The sequence below is a fragment of the Dipodomys ordii genome, unplaced genomic scaffold (genome assembly GCF_000151885.1).
Source record: "Dipodomys ordii isolate 6190 unplaced genomic scaffold, Dord_2.0 Scaffold106, whole genome shotgun sequence".
NCBI lineage: Eukaryota > Metazoa > Chordata > Mammalia > Rodentia > Heteromyidae > Dipodomys > Dipodomys ordii.
Genome location: NW_012267322.1, coordinates 3,334,861 through 3,353,347, shown reverse-complemented (window position 1 = coordinate 3,353,347; position 18,487 = coordinate 3,334,861).

Genomic DNA, 18,487 nt, shown 5'->3' with positions numbered 1-18,487 from the left:
TGTTAAAGAACACAAATACCCAGCCAACTTTTAGAGTCCATTCCCTGAAAGGTCAAGGCAAAACATTCCAGGACTATGGAGGACCATACTTGGTCCCAACGAAGATTTGGAGCAGCCTGCGCAATCTCCTCAACTGTAAAGAAAGATGAAAAGACAATAAAAGTACCTGCTTTACACAATGGTGAAGGTGTGGGACCCTCAGAGCTATTACCAGCAGTTATAACTGTTATTAATAATAGTGATTAATAACCATTGTTATTAACAATAGTGTCAGTAGAACATGCAAGGGGGGGTACCTTATCCATTCTCTCCCATGGTCTCCTCACTTCCTAGTAGATGTGTTATCAAGGGCTAGCTCTCATGCTTGTTTTGTGTCTTCAAATGCCTCTAGTTGAAGTCTTGGTAGGGAATGTATATATGTGTTAGGAAAATGGAGGTGAACAGAAAAGGAATCGACCGGACCCAATCGTCAACAAGCTAGGACTGTTTATTGCCAGCACGGAGCACAAACCTTCCTATGGGTTTGGAGGTTGTGCTAGGAACTGGATTTGGAGCTGGATTTATATGGGTGTTGTGCTTGGGGGAATAAGGCAGGAGTTAACCCTTCATATTCCATCTTTAGATACATAAAAAGATTGGGCCAAGAGAAGAGAGACAAGTCCTTCACATAGGGTCTTTGGATACGTAAAAAGATTGTGCTAAGAAGGAAAATGTAAGCATTATGCCCACCTTTGGTCCTCAGCTCCACCCAGACCTGAGCTCCTCCCTACCCCGGGGTTCCTGCCAGACAGCTGGCCCCTCCCTCTCTCCACCCAGACCCACCTGAACTCCCACCTACCTCACTTCCTAACCCTGAGACCCTGCTGCTACCCAGATAACAGAGGCTGCCATGCGCTCTCTCTCCGGGGGAAATATGGCTCCTCTAATAAGCCTTGTAATAATCTTCCTCCTGTGCCTGCCTGCCTCGGCTTGGTCCCCAGGCATGGATGTTGATGGATCTTTTCATTGGTGGCCCTACGGGGCTAGGTTTCCCGGTGGATTTGCTCCCCCACTCCCCTTCAGATGGGGGTCGGACCAGCTTCCCCAGGACCTAGCCTGAGATGCTACACTCCAGTTGCCAGAGTACCAACAAGGTAGTGGAGGCTGCCATGTGCTCTCTCTCTCTCTCTCTCTGGGGCAAATATGGCTCCTCTAATAAACCTTCTAATAATCTTTCTCTTGTGACTGCCTGCCTCCTCCTTGTGGTCCCCTGGCATGGATGTGAAGGAGCCTTTCATGTTGTTCCACAACATGGAGTTATAAGAACAAAGCAGATTTCCACCAGTATGTATGTATGTATGCATACATACATACATACATACATATACATATATGTGAAACAATGTATCAAAGTTTTCTTTAGGAATGGTGGTACATGCCTATAATTCCAGCTATTTAGAAGGCAGACATAGGAGAATCCTGAATCAACTCTGGCTTGAGTAAAAAGCATAAAACCCTATCTGAAAAAGAATCAAAGCAAAAAACAGAACCAAATTAGACAAAGTGGGGGATGGGGTACACTGAAGGTAAGGCTTGATTTCAATTCCTAGTACTAGAAAAACAAAATAAAATATAAAGCAAAATCAAGAGCAGGCACCAGGATTCTTTGTAAGGGATTCTTTGCCCTCTGCCCAAATGGACTTGTTATCTGATGCTAACATCAGTGCTCTTGTGAGATGCTCCTTGTGGATGAAAAAGTCTTTAGAGTCAGCTTCCCAAGATTGGTTAGGAGACTAGTTACCTAGTGTCACACTTTCTGTATCACAAATGCAAACACCGTGAGGACACAGTTGCCCAGGTGCAGTTTCTTAAGGTTGGCTCATTTTTGTTTTGCAAGGTTTTATGTAATCCGTCTTTTTTTTGTTTTTTGCTTATGTGGTGCTGGGGAATCGAACCCAGGGCCTCAGGCATGCAAGGCAAGTGCTCTACCACTGAGCCACCTTCCCAGCCCTTTGTTTTGCAAGGTTTTAATTGTGATGATTTTCTCTCTCTTTTGCTTACGAGGCATTAAAGAGGTTGCTCCTTCTGCTGAGATGACACTAGGCAGCTTTGAGTAGCTTTCAGTTGATAGTGAACCAGACTGAGACTGGACAGTGATCAGGACAGACGCATCACAGACATGGTGATTCCTCACAAACCTTAGAAAAGTGAAAGAGGAAGATAGAACCAAAGCTGTTGAGTATTAGACATCTAGAAAGGACTCCTTCCATGGTAAAATGGAAAAATTAGAACAAAGGGACACAACTTTCTTTTAAACCAGCAATGGGCAGTGTAACAGGGTAGCTCAATGTTTTCCCCTAAGTAACACAATACATACTTATGGGTTTGGAGCAATTAGTACAATTTCTTTCCTGGTAGAACCATGAATATGTATTGGGCCTTTAACAAGTAGTTAGGTGTAGGTGTGACCAAAAGCTATACCCTGTAAGGAGAGACAGAGGTGGTGCACTGGAGCAGAGGGCAGAACTACCCAGCCCACCATTTGTTTTGTAGCAAACTGTGAAATTCCTGAAGCCCCGCAGCTTGATCTCATGCTGAGCACCACCTAGGCTGGGCTCTTTGATAAGGGAAAAAAATGTAGGTGCTACCTCCCCCCATCCCCCACTGCTTCATCTCCCTAGAAAGTCAAAGGAAAAGAGGTCAGGAATCCTTCAAGGCAGAAAACTAGTCAGTTCCTTTTAATGGCTTTATGGAAGAGCTGGGTGTTTGTTGGAAGGGCAAGCTCCATGCAATAGGAAGGGCTTCCCCAATGGAGATCTGGGAGTCGGGGAGGGAGGAAAGGGAAGGGTGTGGACAGTCTAGGAAGGCGCTTCTGACTTTGGCAGCCATCACTAATCCATCATCACCAATCGATCAATCATCAGTAATCAGACACCACTAGTCAATCATCACCGATCAGCCACCACTAATCAACCAAGACACTCTTTTTCTAATGCCCTCAATTCAGCCTAGGCTTCAGATTCTTAACACAGACATTATCAGTGGTTTAATGGTCATAAAATAAAACTTTTTGTCCTAAAAAAGAGAAAGCAACATGAGCAAACACATCAGTCTGAGGGGAAGCATGAGATTTGAGAAACTAGATTAGGATAGTGCCCTTAACTCTCATACCAACTGTAAATATGGGATGTAGAGAAAGGGACAAGATTGGAAGTTAGTACTTACATTTCTGACAAATCTCTGCTCAAGTAAAGCCAAAAGGAGTAAGGTGTAAGTCATCTGATGATGCATTTACATTTAGTATCATACATTTCTGGGTGTTACTGGCCATTTGACAGTAGGACTCATATGTCACCACAGAATTGCCTTTATATAATCCTTGAATAAAAACCAGCAAGACAGCCAAGTGCCAGTGGCTCACACCTGTAATGCTAGCTACTCAAAAGTTGGGATCTGAAGATCTCAGTTTGAAGCCAGCAAGGGCAGGGAAGTCCCTGAGACCCTGATCTCCTATTAACCACCAAAAAGCCAGAAGTGGGTGGTAGAGTACCAGTCTAGAGCAAGAATGCTAAGAGACACCACCTAAGCCCCGAGTTCAAGACCCAGAACACACACACACACACACACACACACACACACACACATACATCCAGTAAGAGACATGGATGGATGGGCAACAGGGGACCTTCTATTGGAGAATACTTTGGTAATGGTGCGGTGACTCCACCTTTGCCATCTGTGAAGGATTGATTCCTCATTCCCCCAGGCCAAGCAAAACACCAGGTGCCCACTCACATGCTTGTCCACAGGCAGGTCAGTCCAACCTTAGCTGAGCTGAAAGCCCCCTCACCCCAGGTGGAGCATTCCACTCTGGGCCTGGCTAACGATGCTGTCCTTGGCCCCCAAGAAGCCATGGCCTCTTTTTTATTTTCTGCTTCCTTGTTAAGATCCATATAAACCAAGCCCCAAATCCAGTCCTTTGCACAACCTCCAAACCTATGGGAAGATCTGTGCCTCTCACTGGCAATAAACAATCCTTGCCTGTTGACGATCAAGTCCAGTCTATACCTTCTCCATTCTCCTCCATTTTCCTAACAATCTGCCAGGAAGATACTGTGAGGGCAACTCTTCTAGCTTGACTGACTGCTCAGAGCTTTGGTGGCCATCCATTTTCTTGTATACCACTGTCCCAGGCTGAGGATGGCTTCCAAAGCAGTGTCCCTTTAACACCCTCAGGGAAGGAAAACACTCATTTCCCTTTTTTCCTCTCTTGTCCTTATGAAATATTCCCTTCTCCCCCAAACTCAGTAAGACAGGTTGCTTCCTTGCTCACTCTATTCCTCCAGACCACAGGTGCCAATCAGAGCCACAGCCCCATCCACAGGGTAGGTCTAAGATGCGTCTTCCAGAGTGGGAGACATGGCTCATTGGTAGAACATTTGCCTTGTGTGTGAATGGCTGTGGGTTTGATCCCCAGTACCACAAAATAAATACATTTAGAAAGTTAAATGTGTACCTGGGTTCCTGTGGCTCATGCCTGTAATCCTAGCTACTCAAGAGGCTGAAGAGATGTGAGAGAATCTGGATATGAAGCTAGCCAGGGAAGGGAAGTTCATGAGATTCTTGTCTCCAGAGTTGGAAGTGGAGCTATAGCTCAAGTGGTAAAATGTCTGTTTTGAGCAGGAAGGGCGGGGGACCCAAGTGAGAGCAGAAGGTCCTGAGTTTAAACTCCAGTACCAGCAAACACCACGCACACACACACCTCATACCACACCACACACACACCCCATACCACGCCACACACACACCCCATACCACGCCACACACACAACCCATACCACACCACACACACACTATACCACACCACACCACACACACACACACACACAAAACATCTTTTCCATATCTGCAGAGGGCTCAGTTTCCTCCTAAACAAAGCTTAGTTCCCTAAAACAGAGTTGTTTCCATCTCTACCCATCTACATGTTCTTTAAAGATCCACATAAGAAATAAACTTCCTAGTAATAAAAGGATCCACAAACCAGGCACATATAGATCCTGGAGACATCAAAATTGTTAAGCAACGTGGGTCCCACCCTCCACATTCCAAAGGAGATTATTAATTGTCCCAGGAGGAGAAGGAGGCTGAGTGAAAAGGAGGATACCCAGTTTATATGCTAATCCCACCAAAGCAGCCAGCTTCTCCCCCCCACTCCGCAGATCAATGGCAGCCCAGAGCCTGAGTGACAACCTAGAGTCATCACTTAGAGTAAACACAGCCTTCACCAACCTCTGGGTGAGGATTTGATTTGATTTTAGGAAGGCAAGCATGGCTTTTCTGGTTTCGCTTGAAATTACACGGTGCATACATTTTCCTTTCTCCTTCTCCCAATAGAAGCTTTCACACCAAATTTTGCTTCTCCAGAGAAGATATCATTGCCCTCCTCCTCAGCACCCAGCTCCCCCACACTGAGCTTTTTAGTTTGCTGGGGATCATGGACAATAAATTCCCTAGCAAATTACATTTGGGAAGATTAGCCCACTAGTCAAGCCTTCAAGGAATAAATATCTTTACACCGTATTCCCTTTTGCAGTTCAAAAGCCACTGTAGCAGGAGTGCACTGGTGGTTGGGGGGGGGGGAAGACTATAATTCATATGTAAACTAGAGGAGGGTTTTTCATGATTTCATAATAAAATGTTGAAACGCTTTGATCCCAGATTGTAAGGAGGTGTGAAACACTGTCTCTGAAACAGACAGATATTTGTGTAAGCATCTTCTATGTATTGCCAGTACCGCATAATAACATATCAAAGCCCCAACTTACCTCATCTGCCTGGTACAGCCAAGGCATAAATAAAGGGGAACAATGGGATTACTATTACTCATGCTTTGAGAGCCAGCGACATCACCGTATCCTTTATAATTGCTGGCAAGAAGATTAATGTTTTGTTAAATATCAGAGCAAGGTCACAAGAGGACTTACAGGCCTGTCTAAACATCTAGTCTTTAAGCTCCTTCTTTCTTACTTGCTTTTTTTTTTTTGCCAGAAATGAACTTGTAGCATTTTCCTCTAATTATGGTGATTGTTGCTTTTGAGGAGGGCAGACATCATCACCTCACCCTGAACACGCTCACGCACAAGCACGTGCGTGCACTCACACATTGCCCCCACGCCGGTGATATTTGGGGACAGGCTTGATTTAACTGTAGCATCTGGGCCATGTTGTTATGCGGCGACCTTGCCCTTTTAACTAACGTGGATAATTCATTGCCCGTCACTGTGACCCAAAGCAAGGGCTCCTGCTTAAGAGATCGACTTTATTGGGGTCCTCAGGGGGTTCCCTCCCAAAGACTGCTATCATCATTCGCTGGGCTTCTGTTATGGTTAGCCCGTCTGCCTGTCCATACAGATGTTTCCAACAGCAAACAGTTCATGACCCAGAAAGAACAAAATATTTTGGCTTGCCCTGGCTTTCAGCACCTGTTTAAACCAAGGGGCCTTTAAACGTCTATACGCAGATACAGAGGAGAGGCCACTTCATGGTGGAGCCAGGCTTGCAGTGTGCTGGTAGGAGTGACCCTCCCTGTCTTAACTCCCCTCGTGTTGGCAGGTCCACAGAAGGATCGATCATTTGCACATGAAGGCTCCCACATTTATTTGTCCATTTTTCTGGAGTACATCAGAAATTAACCCAGATATTCCACTTCCAACCTTCCATCTTCATTAAGTCTACATTATTCAAAGCAATGCCAACATTTGCTGGTATCGCTTTGGGCTCTGGTCATTTGCACTGGTGCCAGTTCTGCAGCCATGGTCGAGACTTTGGAGGCTCTTCAAGGTTGGATCTGCAGAGGATGACTTCGAGAGTAGTGGAGACCCCTTTCATTCTCCCAGAGGGGGCCAGTGCCAGCTCTCAGAGGGTTTGAGATGAACTAAAAGTTCTTCCGAATCTGCCTAACTACCCTTGGGAAGTGATAAGGGGAACCTCTCACCTCTGGAAGAATCTGAAAAGTTCTAGAAATGGCAAAGAAATGCTTCTTTAGGGCTCCTTTATCTGACCACTCCATATTCTTGCCTGGACAAAGGGTTCTTAAATTGCAATTCAAATTGTGAGGAGATGTGCTTTTTCTTCTTTACAGTGCAAGGAGGAATTAAGACACAAGAAAGACCACTTGGACAACAGGTGTTTGTAAGAGGCAGAGGAGCTGCCCTGACTTTGGATCTGTGACTGTTGGAAGCCAGTTGCTTCAATGAGAATATAAAGCCATGTTCCTCCACAGAACATGTTTGCCTGTGCATCTTGTATAGGCCTTCAGCAAACATCAGGTGATCCAGTAAATGCATAGAGGGATGAATGGGTGATTGGGCAGTAGGTGGGTGGAGCAATGACTCCAGAGGTCCAACATAGAGTACAAGCCATCCTTCAGCTACAATGTGATTTACAGTCCAAGTCTCACCCACCACCTGGTTTTGTAAACCAGATCTTCTCGGAGCATTGCTATGATCATTCATTTACATTCTGTCTTGTTTTCATGGCCTAAGACATGACACAAATACTGCTACAGAGAGAAAATATAGCACCAAACCAAAAATATTAGCCATCTGTTTCTTTTCTTTCTCTTTCCTTCCTTCTTTCCTTTTTTCTTTCTTCCTTTTTTCCTTCCTTCCTGTCTTCCTTCCTTCCTTTCTTCATTTTTGTGGTGGTAGTAGAGCTTGAACACAGGATCTCACACTCTTGTTTGACCTTTTTTTCTCAAGGCTGGTGCTTTACCACTTGAGCCACAGCTCCACTTCCAGCATTTTGCTGGTTAATTGAAGCTAAGAGTCTCATGGACTTTCCTACCTGGGCTGGCTTTGAACCATGATCCTCAGATCTCATCTTCCTGAGAAACCAATACCCACTAGCCATCTATTTCCTTACAGAATACGTTCAGTGATTCTTGAGCTACTTTAGAGTTCTGGATCTGTTTGTACTTTTCCCTTTTTTTCTTTTTGACTGACTAAAAACATATAGATGAAGTACTTATGACTCGGATATGGTTGAGTGTATCTCCAAGGGTTTGTGTGTTGAAATTTTTGGTCCTCAGTAGGAAAAGAAGGAACTTTAAGAGGTGAGACCTAGTGCAGTGTTGCAGGATACTACCCTAGGAAGAAATTAATATAGCTACCATGGAACTCCTAGGTAGTTTTGGAAGATAATTGTTCTAACATGGATGGGTAACCTCCAGTATGCAGGTCATATAGGGCCTCTGAAATCATTCGGAACGATGGGACAGACACTCATGCTCTGGGATGCTTCTTTGTTGGCTGTCTGCATGTATTGAGAATTTTGTGAATGATGTTATAAATTGGCATCCAAATAGTTTCCCATCCCCAAAGAACAGCTAGTCTCTCCTCAGTCTCTCTGCCTTCCTTTCTCCCATATAACATCTTCTATCTTCTCTCTCTTCCACAGTGATACCACCCATCATGAGGGATAGTGGGAGGGTGGGGGGAAGTACTGGGAGAGGAAGAAGGAATTCTCACCAGAGGTCATCAGGTTGTGTAGACATGAGATGATCAGCCTCTGAAACTGAGAGTTAAATAGCCCTCTCTACAAATTGCCCAGTCCAGTACTAATCTCCATCATGCTAATGGGAAATGGACTAAAACAGTGATCAAACCACATCTTCCTACACTCTTTAAACTGTATAAGCTCTGCTGAACATGTTAGGTAATAAATAACTAAATAAGCATATTTTGGTAGAGTAAGAGCAGTAAACCAAGCCATCCGCTTTATCCAGGGGCTCATGAGGAGAAATGATAATCTTTCCCAATGCAGAACAAAGAAAAGTCAATGTGATGGATTTTTTCTTTTTTTTTGGAGAGCCTGGAAGGTATACATAAAACAAGCTTGTTAAAATTTTTTTAAATTTTAACATTGAATTGAAGGGGATCATTCTGGGGCTAATTTTGCCTCTATGCCTTTTTTTTTTTTTACTTTTATCACATTTATTTTAGAAGCTAAGAAGCTGTCCCATGACACCTCGGGATCTCTTGACCTTTGCTTATAAATATGATGAGTAGGATTACTTGTGCTCACCCACGTGTGGATGTGCGGACTCTTCCCTTCCTGCTGGGCTGGGAGAATTACCTTACTCTGCTTCCCATGATCTGGAAAACAAAAGCTGCTAAGATGAATTTAATTTTGCTCTTCTTAGACATGTCAGAGATGAATACAGAATAGGTCGGTAGATTCCCATGATCTGTTTTGGGTCCAGTGACACCAGAAAGTGACAGAATACCAACAAGAATACAATGTCCAAAAGAGCCTAGCTACCAGAAACCACCATATGGGAAGTTTACCTGGAGCCATCCATGCTTTAGGAGCAATGTTACATGAACTTGGTTTAAAAAAAAAAAGATATGCAAGCAGGGATAATTGGGGGCATGGACTAAAGGCAGATACATAAAGAGGGTAGATTTTATTAGTATTTGTTATGGCCACTATATGTTCAATGCCACTGCATAGAAAAATCTTACTGGTCATCAGGTAAAAGTATGACTTTACCCTCATTAGCTATCAGGAAGATCAATGCAAACATTAATGTGCTAGAGCAGTTTCCACAATGGCCCCAAATAATCCCCTGGGAATCATATGCTCCTGTAATTCCCTTACCTTGAATATGACCTGGGCCTGGAGACATGTTTCTAAATTAGTAAAACATTGCACAAGTGATTCTCTGTTATGTCTGAGGCTACTTGATAGAAGTGTGTGACTGCTGTCTTGCTCACTTTCTCTTGGCTTGCTGTCTCTATAGAAGCCTCTTGTCACATGGAGAGCTACCTCTAGAGAAATCCACATGGCTATGAACTAAGGGTTTTCCAGCCAATAGCCAGAGCGTTACCAAGACCTCAGGCCAACAGGCCACTAGGAACTGAATCCTGCCAATAATCACAGGCCCTTCCTTAATGAAGGCCTGGGTCAAATGCAGCCCTAACTGATACTTTGACTGCTACTTCAGAGACATCTCAAGGAGTCAGAAGCATGTCCAAGTGCATCAGGTTGCTGCCCACAGAGACTGTTGGGTGATTCTTTCCCTCTAAGTTAATAGGCTATGGAGACATTTGGATAACTAATATAGTCAAGATTCACCTCCCAGCTTGCTTTACCTTGAAGCCTAAGGTGTTCCATCTTTGTAACAGCTGTCTGGCATCTTTTATTTTTTCTTTTTCTTCTGTGGACTTAAAACAATCTTTAAGGTAGGGACAAATGACTTATTAGTTCATTGAATTTATTTCTTGCTGGAGAAAGTCTTTATAATTACTACATAAGAAACTATTCAAAATTTCTTGTCTTAAATGTTATTTTACTATATTTACTTTTCTTTTCTTCCTCTCTGTCTCTCCCCCCCTCTCCCCATCTCTCTCTGGGGTGTGTGTGTGTGTGTGTGTGTGTGTGTGTGTGTGTGTGTGTGTGTGTGTTGTGTGTTGGGGATCAAACCCAGAGCCTTGCACATGTTAGGCAAGTGCTCTCCTACTGAGCTACACCCCCAGGTTTTCCTGAATTCTTTAAGTTGGAAATTTGGCAGCTTGTGGCTGGGCAGTTTGCCCAAGCACCAAATGATGCCACACTGAGATATTCAGTGGATGGCAGGGCCAAGGCACCTGCCTCTGTGTCTGGTATTTTGGCAAGAATGACTATTAGCACTTTGTCAGAGATTCTACCTGGGGCCTCTCCATTCTGACTTCTTACATGCCAGCTGTTCCCCCCCCCCATCCAAATAGAAGTCTCAACTAGTTTGGCTTCAGATTCATTTTCTAAAGAAACAGTTCTTGATGAATGGGACACCACATAGATGGACACCAGATGCGGGAACTACTAGGAGAGGTGGAAATAATATAGCCCAAATAAGTTGGAAAACATTGCTTTCTCTAGCTCAACCTTGAGAGCCTAAATGCACGTTAGCATATTAAAGCCCTTAAGATCTACAGCAGGAAGCCTGGCTGATACCTGTAATCCTATCTAATCAGGAAGCTGAGAACTAAGGGATCAAGGTTCTTCCTGTGAAGAAAAGACTTCATCTCCAATGAATTGGCAAAATAGTGAACTGGAGGTGCAGCTCAAGTGGTAGAGCACCAGCTGCAAGCAAGAAAGCCAAGTGAGAATTTCAGATCCTGAGAAGACCTTATACTGGCACCACTAAAAAAATAAGAAGAAAGAAAGCAAACAAGTTAAATCAAAGTTTTCCAAAATACGTTGATTGCTACATTCGGACTGTTTTCTCAGAAAATGTATCTGATGCTTGGAAATATAAGGCAAAAAGTTTGGCAGTGTGTGCTTCTAATATCAGTTACACTGGCAAAGGCCACTCAGTGGTGGTAGGCGATTCCAGCTCTGTGCTGCCCAGTGGAGTGCTTTGCAGTGATTGCTGTCCACATGTGGCGAACTTCACCGGGGAAATGAATTTTAACCTATGCCTGACTGCATAGTCTGTGACATAGTTCTGTCCTCAGATCCTCCTGGCCCTCAGTTCTTCAACCTGACTAAATCAGCATCTATACCACAACTTCTCCAGCTCTCTAGCTTTCCAACTGCATGGCTGGCTTTCCTAGTCTCAGATGGAGATGACTGACCACAGTCCTGTTCAGTGTCTATAGTCCTATGAGGTAATATCTTGTGATAAAAGATTATTGGTAAGAGCACTCAGTGCTTCCTCTGAGTCATGGGCTTCCTGTTCACCTGCTCTATTATAGCAGCAGGTGAAGGCCCTCTCAGGAGAGGAATCCAGCCTCTCAGGACCGTGAAGAAGCTGAAGGCATTGAAGCCAGACTAAATGAAGGAAAATCTGGGCTCCTTGACCCCTTCTGAGTATGCATTTAGAGAAGTCACTTGACTTTCCCAAGTCTTTATCATCATCATCAACATCATCATCATTTGTGCTGGTAACAGGGATTGAACTCAGGGCCTTGTGCTCTTGCTTGGCTTTTTTGCTCAAGGATCTGGGTGCTGTCTTTGAGCTTTTTTGCTCAAGGCTAGCACTCTACCACCTGAGCCATACCTCTACTTCCAGCTTTTTTCTAGTTAATTGGAGATTTTTTTAAAAAAGTCTCTTGGATTTGCCTGGCTATGCTGACTAAACCTGGATCCTCAGAAATCAAGCTCCTAAGTAGCTAGGATGACAGGCATGAGCCCCTGGCATCTGGCTTTGACTCCCAGTTTTGGAGGGCCAGTCTATGGTCAGTTGATTCTGTTGCTCTGGAGCCTATGACCTGATCAACCCTCATGCTGGAAGTGAAGAAGAGAGGAAGAACAGCCCATGATCTCCTTTAAGGGCACACCTCCAATGAAGAAAAGACCCCCAATGAATGCAGCCATTTCACTGGACTCCACTTCCTAAAGTTTCAAACCAACTCTTGGTAATACCAAACTGGCGGCCAACTTTTCACACATGGGCCTATGCAGAAAATTCTAGATCCAAATGATAGCATAACATTTGGGGTCTGGAGGCCTTCACTAAAAGTCAGTTCCTGTAAGAGAACAGAATAAGGATAGGGATGTGCACAGCTATACAAAGGATATTCCAAGGCTTAGGCCGCCCAAATGTGGTCCAGAAAAGGGCATAAGCCTTTGGTCCCAGAGTCTCTTTGCCATGGGGACAGAGTGAGTCAGCAAAGAGCCTTAGCAGAGATCAAGGAGCATACACTCACTCAGCTGTACAGTGCCCAGGGCCAGGACGTCTGTCACCTGGCTCTAAAGTGGGTATCAGGGCCAAAGGCTAGAAGTTCTACTTGGATAACAGCTAGCAGCAGGTAGTAACGTATGTGCTAGCTCTGGGTGGGGAAGCCATGCCTGTAATCCTAGCTACTCAGATCTTCTAGATCTCAGTTTGAAACCAGCTCAAGCAGAAAAATCTAAGAGACTCCATCTCCAATTAGCCAGCAAAAACCAGGTGAAAGGTATGGATCAAGTGGTAGAGTGCCAATGATAAACAAAAAGGATCCATGTTCTGGTGTTATACTTCGGTTTTGTTCATCATGCTAACTAGTTGTGTACTGTCTAACCTGAGCCTAAGATCTACTATCAAGTGACAAGGAATAAAATTTATTTGAGTTGCAGAGAAAATTGAGCCGGTTTATCTCTTCAAAGAGAGTTCCAGGGGTGATGGGATGTTAACAGAGACCCGGGAAGACAGGAGGTGACATGTTCCCAGCGGCCATCATATCCTGGATTCATAAGGTCAAACTTTACAACCCTGTTACAGCCAGGGTTGATCATCCCTATCAGAGATTTGCTATTTCATTTCTGCATCAAATTTAAAAAAAACACTTCTGTGTTTTTCTTTTAGTGAGGGCTACAAAAGAGCAGTATGTAACTTGCGAATTAAAGAGGCAGAACATATTTCTGTAGAGACATTGACTGTGCAGAGCTCTCTACTGAGCTGGAAGTCAGTGGTGAGTAAGTTACTCAGAACACAAGGGAAAGGGGTAAGGAAGTGGACCAACACTTAAGGTCACACACTTAGAGCTCTGGACTGGAGCTATTCTGAGGCCTGAAAAGGGCCCCCAAACCTAAGGAGACACTCACTCTCTGAGTGGAACGTATACAGGTCACTGCTCAGGACCAAGGACCTCATCAAATGTAAGTTCTTAGTCCCTTGTCTCCCTACTTTCCCTACAGGCATTCTGTGTGTTAGTTATATCATTCTATTTTATTTTATTTGCTGTAGCAAAAACATTTCAGAGAATATATGCCCCGAAATTAATTTTTCAGTGTATAATACAGCATAGTTGACTATAGATACAGAGTTATAGGGCATATTCTATCACTTTTCTATCTTGCTTGCCCGACTAAAACTTGATACCTCTTTGATTAGCAATCTCCAACTTTACTCTGTCTCAGAATCCCTAGTAATGATCATTTTACTCTCTGGTTCTACGAGTCAAAATCTAGTCAATTTTATACACATATATAAGGAATCATGTGCCATCTGTTCTTTGACTGGCTTCTCTTGGCATAATGTATTTAAGATTCATCCATATTGTTATATGTTGCAGGATTTCAGGATTTCCTTCTTGAAGACTGGATAATATTCCTCTCTCTCTCTCTCTCTCTCTCTCTCTCACACACACACACACACACACACACCACATTCTTTATCCATTTATCTACCCTTTAATGAAAATTTAAATATAAGCTCTCAAACTGTAAAATTCCTATAAGAAGATAGAGGGAAAGCTTCATGACATGGGTCATGGGAACAATTCCATGGTGATGACAGCAAAGAACACATGCCAGGCAGGAATTCATCAAACTAAGATGCATAGCAAATGTATAGCAAAAAAAAAAATCAAAAGAGTATGAAGACCAGTGCCAGTGGCTCACACTTGTAATCCTAATTACTTAGAAGACTGAGATCTGGAGTATCATGGATCAAAGCCAGCCCCAGCAGAAAATTCTGAGATACTCCATCTCCAAAAGCTACCAAAAGCTGGGCTGAAGGTATGGCTCAATTATTAGATTGCTGACATAGGAAGCAAGCCAAACAAATGGAAGACCCGGTGTTCAAAACTCAATACCCGAAGAAAAACTCAAGCAGTGCAAAAGCATGAAAGAAAATACTTGCCAACCAGATATCTAATGAGAAGATAAGGAGTTGATTTCCACAATAGAGAAAGAGCTATGTTAATGCAACAGAAAAAAATTAAATCTGATTTAAAAAATGGACTGAAGATTTGAATTGATGTTTTTCCACCCATATAAAACTGGCAAGTAGTTAGTTATATGAAAGGATGTTCAAGGACTCTAATCATCAAAGAAATGCAGATCAAAGTTATAGTGAGATATGACCTCGTACCTACAAGGATCACTAGTATCACGAAACCAGAAATGGTGACTACAGTTGTGGAGAAATTGGAACCCTCCTCCCAGTCGGTGGAAATATAAACTCTACAGCCGTAATGGAAAATAACATGCAAGTTATTTAAAAAAAAAATAACAACAGCTTGAATGCAGGACTACCAGAGGATCCAGTAGTCTCAAGAATTGCAATCAGGACCCCAAAGTGGCATTAACACCCCTCAATGTGTATTGGTAGCAGTATTTGTGCCAGCCAAGATGTGTGACTAAACAAAGTTTTTCCAAGTGCCCAGTAGGCTTTGAAATGTTCTGATAAACCAGATGACAAATGAACACACAGATATACTCTTCAGGTTATTTGCACACAAGACATTGCTGATGGCTCTCTGGTTGGGAGAAGTGAAGACTAGGGCTTTTCCCCATAGGGAGCCACTCATTCCCAGATATGCAGAAAGCAAGAATATCTGGAGGTTCCTTTCGCTCTCTGGGGCTGCTACCTGGGGTAAGCTGGCATCCAAAGAGTAGGGAAGACCAGACCAAGTCCCGAGGTTCCTGGCAGGAAGGAAGCAAAAAACAAAACCACCACCACCACCACCAAAAAGCCCACAAAGCATAGATCTTCTCCTTGGAATATTTATCTTTGTTTTCGTAAGTATTTACTTGTGTTTTTCTCTATTTGCATGTCGTTGTGAGTTAAAGAAGACATATTGTCCAACTTAAAGAGAAGCAGTAAAAATAATTCCACTTATTTTTTTCATGTCAGAGTGTATTAATTCTTGCTTACATAGGGAAATACAAACAAAATGCACAAACAGTAAACAAGGAATCATTTGGAATCAGATTATACATGAATGATGACACACATCTTCATCTCAGATGCGGAGGGGGAGGGAAATCTAGTTTTACCGTCAGGGGCTCTAAAAAATGTTTTTCTTTTTCAAAGGAAATTACTCAGCACATATTAAAAGAATGCTTTCTGCTACTTTTATGTGTCATGGGAAAGTAAATACAATCAACACCTGGATTCTCCGCCCCTCTGAAGACAATTTCCAAGTGGAAATCTTGGGAGCGGTCACCTCACCCCTGCCGCTGTGTTACTCAGATCCTATGTTCCCTAGGCATTCCCTCCAAGAGGGTTCTTCCTGGAGCAGCAGTGTCTCCTGGGCCTTCGTCCTTTCTGTGTCCCTTTTCTTTCCTGTCATCCTCTTTTCTCTAGTAGCACCCGACACCGAGAAGCTCAGGGTGATTGAAGGTGGACAAAGAGACAGGTCATGAGAGCAGGCTCCAAAGGCAGGATCTGCCTCATCTCTACTGCCTGCACCTGGCATGACTTTGAACTTGCGATCCAGCCTTGCATTCTCTGGCCTTTCTCACAGTCCCCAGGTGATAGGGTAATTCTGGGACGAATGCACAGAGTGTGCTCAGCATGGTGGGAAGAGGACTTCACGTTATTAAAGCCATCACTACCTTCCTGGCTCTTTACTGTGGGTTTGCATGTGGGCACTGTGTTGAGAAACAACCCTTTCATCTAAATTCTATCCTTGCCACAAGCAGAGTTTCCCCTCCAGTTGCTCCACGGACCTTCGCAAAGATCCTCTCACTACCACTTACTCCTTCAGTGTTACCTTTAACTCTAAGACCAAAGTTTGGGGAGGATACTTGATGATCCATTAAATCATCCATTCATCAATCTGCTCTTCCATCCAACCATCTACTCATTCATTCATCCAGTTAGCCATCCATCCATCCATCCAAAGAACTCTGATCCATCCATCTACTGCCTGTCAAGCACTGTATTGGTTCCGGAACAGATGTGAATGAAAGACAAGCCCCCTTCCCTCATGATGCTCAACCTTGGGAGCAGTCATTGAACAAGCAAATAGTCCATTACAAGTAGACTGACCAATTTGTCTCTGTTTTATTTAGACATACCCAGCTTTAGCACTGAAGTCCTGTATCTTGGGAAATCTCTTAGTTCTGACAAATCGGGACCACAACTGTAATGTAGGGAAAAGATGCCATGCATGGTTCCAAACCATAACCTGACCCTCAGGTGGTAGATCACTTTATCTTGAGGGTAATTCTGTTTCCTCCATGCAGTGCAGAGGAGATTCACGGCCTTCCAGAGATAGCCAGACACAGGATAGGTATTCAATACATGTGGACTATTTTTTTTAACCATTATCATAGGTATTAAAAGTCATTTGCTGGAGTAAGTTCTCTAGAAGGCCAAGACAAAAAGGTAACTCAAATTGGAGGAGGAAAAATAGCCAAAAACAAACAAACAAAATACACCTCTTTTATGTAAAGTACTATTATACCCAGGCCAGGCTACAGATGATAAAAAGCACCTGTGCTCTTTTTTTTTGGTCAGTTGTAGGGCTTGAACTCTGGGCCTGGGTGCTGTCCCTCAGCTCTTCAGCTCAATGTGAGTGCTCCACCACTTGAGCCACAGAGCCACTTCTGGTTTTCTGGTAGTTTATTGGAGATAAGAGTCTCACCGCCTTTCCTGCCCTGGCTGGCTTTGAACTGCAATCTTCAGATCTCAGCCTCCTGAGTAGCTAGGATTACAGGTGTGAGCTACAGGCGCCCAGCTAGGACTTATGCTCTTATCTGCCCCCATGTGAGTCCCCAAAGTCTGTAAAGCTCAGGTATATATACATAGAAGGAGACCAAAATTCCCAGTGGCCTCATGGCCTGCCAAGGTCTCTGAGAGGGAGCTCAACTCCCCCATCTCACATCACCCCCCAGCCCCCCAGGGAAGAATCAGAGCGGTTACTGCCAAAAGCTAGATCCTCCCCACTTCCTTCTGCAGCTTTGATGGGGCTGCCAGATGCCTGCCTCCCATCTGCAGTCCCAAGTTCAATGTTTAAAACAAGTCTTGCCAAAAAGCCACGAGTATAGACTCCCAGGAAAACAAACACTGTAAGAAGTATTTTTTTTTTTGACAAGGCAGAAGCCCTGCCATGGCTGGCTGCTCTTCTAGATAAGATATCTGTTCACCTTTCATAAATGTCAGACTTGAAATAAAAACGACAGGATAATGAGGTCTTATTTCCACAGCAGCAAATGGGCACCTACTCATTAACCCTCAGCCCACTAACAAATGTGCTGTTTCACCACAATTGTAGATGCACAAATGGCTTGGATTCAAACAATTGGATTTTCTTACCCTCCTCTGCTATTTTAATAATATTGTAAGTGGCTCCAGTGATCTAACATCTGGTCATCCAGTCAGCCCAGATTTTCATAATACCCACTGTGGGAGGGGCATCTCATCCAAGGGCCCAGGGCTCCTTAGAGGCCAGATTTAGGACAGAGTTTAACTCTGACATCTAACAATTTGGGATTTGTCATCCTGTCCCATAGATTGAAGCTGCCAGCCTCCCTGCCTTACAAATTCACATTGTTGGGGATACATGATGTACGGTTCTGAGTACCTAACAAGGCGGAAAGCAGTACCTGCTATAAAGAAAGAGCAAGGCTTCCAGGCACCGGTAGCTCAAACCTCTAATCCTAACTGCTTAGAAGGTAGAGATCAGAGGTTCTCAGTTTGAGGCTAGCCCGAGCCCCCCACAAAAAAAAGTTTATAAAACTCTTATCTCCAAACGAGAAGTATAAGTTGTCATGTCCAAAACGAGCTTTACAACGTCGGTCGGGGGGGGGG